We start from the raw sequence: 3233 nt of genomic DNA, 5'->3' as shown, positions 1-3233 counted from the left end.
ACACTAGCTTAATGTTTAACAAAATCATGGAGGAGATAAGGATGTTGTCAATGGGCTCAACAACAATTCATCCGGGTTTCCTTTTAAAAGGCATTCCATAGTTAAGTGAACGCGGTGATAGCATTGGTTAGACCAAAGATGTAATGGTGTATGCTCGAGGGATCAACCACGAATAAGACAACATTACGAGCATCGTTGGTACTGATTTGATTTGACGATAGCCCACACTCAAATCAAAGGATTGATAAGACAATAGGTCCAGCAACTGATCACAAGGACCAATCGATGAAGATATCATCTTTCTTCAACACACACTACACAAGAATATCCCTTTGGAACGAACTAAGTCAGGCAAGCTTTTATCTTCCAACTCTCCAAGTTGTTGTCTAGCTTAACCAACTAGCTCAGGGATATCTAACACCGATTCTTGGAGAGAAGGTGGTTCATAAGAAACCAACTTGATCACGAGCTCAACATAACGGTCAGGTGACGACCTGGTGATACTTCCGAGAAGATATTTGGAAAATCACGAACCACCGATATGTTACTAAGCTCGAGAACAATCTCGCTTTTGAGGGCAAGACGATATGATCAAATGAGCGAGGACTTAACAAATCCTATCTCATCAATCGAGGAGTGCACCAGGAAAATGGACTAGGTAGCACAATCAACCTTAGGGTGATGATTCAATAGTCAACTCGCTAAGGATGACGTTATTGTCCATTTAACTACCAAGCAACGGAGTTGCTAGGAGTATTGATTTCACACATCATGATTCACTTGTCGGCACTCCGGCTGCAACAACACGGAACCGACGAATGAAAAAGGATGGTGTGAAGTATCACTATATCAAGAATTCACCAAAGGTGGTGCAATTCTCATGAAATTCCTGTTATAAAGAAGGTAATACTTCAGGGTAGAGCAGACCAGAAGCTGGATTGTAACTTGATCTGCGGAACACAACTACTTTGACCCAATCCTAAATATGGATGAGGTACTGGAGTTTGTTTTCTCCAAGTCACTCTCTGGAATAGAATGGCTTGACGGACCACAAGAGTAACAGGCATCGATGAATGAATGCACGCATACTCTTGACTATCAATTGATAGACGAGGGTCGGAATGCAACTAAAGAGAACAACTCAAAGGAACATATAATTTTCTGAGTTGTGGATGCATAGATTAGTATGTCGAACCAAGTTGAACATATCTCTTCCGGATAACCCATGCAGAAAGGTAGAACTGGCAGAGCCACAATATATAATGGAGAACTCATCAAGAATAATCCTGTTGTGATATTTCAGTTCAACGAGGAACTTCTGCCATAAGTAGTTCATGGTATTTGAAAGAAGAAGATACCACGGACTTCAAGGACTATCACAAAGGTTACTAATATCCTAAAGGCACTAGCAATTACTATCAACATGAAGTAGGTAGAGTGAATCTCGGGTTCAAGAACCCAGGAACAGAATACCTATTACTAAGTAGCATCACGGGATGCTTTCGAGAATGATGGCCAGAATCATCACACTGGGAACACAAATCATGGCTAAATTAGTAGATGATCCCCTAAGACACCTAGGGTCATAATAATATCTCCAACATATATGTCAAGGTAACGGAGTACCTCAACTCGCTGATTAGTGTGGTTAATCTGGCCCATGGGAATATTGAAACGGGAAGAAAGGATTTGCAAATGCATCAGACTACTTAGAAACCTGGGAAGACTCGGACAGCATAACGGCTGTAAATGCTCAGAAAAGATTTGAGACATTCACAAAAATGGTGGCATAACCACTCAGAAGCACAATATCAAGGTTTGGAGATCAACAATTAACATACAGAGGTAGAAACTGAACTGAGGCTTAAATCCAACAATCTTATAAGTCCACTGATTAGTAACACGTGATCCTAATAGAAAGAAGAGATAGCCTAGTTCTTAATCCCCGTAGAAAGAGAAGATGATGACTCAGATCAGAAGGCCATGAGGTATAAGGAGTAAAAGAGCCTTACGTTCCATCCCACAATCAATTCCCCTACATATAACTAAAGAATTTCTAGACTCAACTTCGACCAGTTTGGCTTGGTAATCCTACAGGCAGTCAAGCTCTGATACCAACGCTGTCAGGACCCCGACTCGATGTCACATTGATCTAGCCGGTAACACCTCATATCACTTTGCGGCCTCACGCACGGTATCCCCACGGGTGTCTCCTTACCTTTGCCCGGGACCGTTTGCGCCTTTCGGCTCACGTATATGATAGTGTCGCTAGCATCCATATGATAAGGAGCCCGGGCTGACATGACTAGTCGTAAACCCAAAGTGGCACAAACTTACAGGGACAGGCATCCATGACCCAGCATCGAACGTGTCGGTCATCAGCAAGTGGGTCCGGGCTGTAGCACTGGGCTAGCAGGACTCCGGTAAACCGGGCTGTAGCGGGCTAACAGGCCTCCGATACTCAATGCGTGACATTTCCCCAAAGGGACAGACACAGGAACGAAGAAGGACACATGCCGGCCAGCCTAAGTGTTCCAGAGCAGTAGCAAGCTACCATGGCTCAGCGGTAACACTAGGAGACATTTCCCGGTAAGAGAGGCTACTAAAGATAAACAACTAGATAGTCAGACCCCACACATACCAAGCATTTCAATCATACACACAATATGCTCGATATGTGCAAATACAACGAAGCATCACAACATGACTCTATAACTCAGGTATTTTATCAATAGGCTCCGAGGAGCGAGATATTACAAACATGGTCTCATGACCCAACACTCAGAGTATACAAGTCAAAGCACAAGCGGAAGCTATCATGTTTGGGTACAGACATCTATAAATGAAAAAGGCTGAGAAGCCTGACTATCTACCAGATCCTGCCGAGGCACAAGATCGTAGCTGAGGTAACAAGCTAAACGTCGAAGACCACACGGAAATACTAGTGAGACTGAAGTCTCTCTGCAAAAACATAAATAGGCAAACGTGAGTACAAATGTACCCAGCAAGACTTACATCAGAACTATCTACATATGCATCATTATCAACAAAGGGATGGTGGGGTTTAACTGCAGCAAGCCAGCTTTGACTCGGTGGCTATCCTGAACTACGACTGCAAGTAACTCTTTTGAGGCTGCGCACACGAGTCCACATATTCACCATATCAATACACCACTATGGATCCGCTCCCGTCTCCCTACGAGGACGCCATCCATAGCACTCACGCTTATCTT

Source organism: Triticum dicoccoides, chromosome 3B, assembly GCF_002162155.2.
Source record: "Triticum dicoccoides isolate Atlit2015 ecotype Zavitan chromosome 3B, WEW_v2.0, whole genome shotgun sequence".
In the NCBI taxonomy this organism is placed as follows: domain Eukaryota; kingdom Viridiplantae; phylum Streptophyta; class Magnoliopsida; order Poales; family Poaceae; genus Triticum; species Triticum dicoccoides.
The sequence above is the reverse complement of the archived record's forward strand: the minus strand, read 5'-3'. Positions refer to the sequence as shown.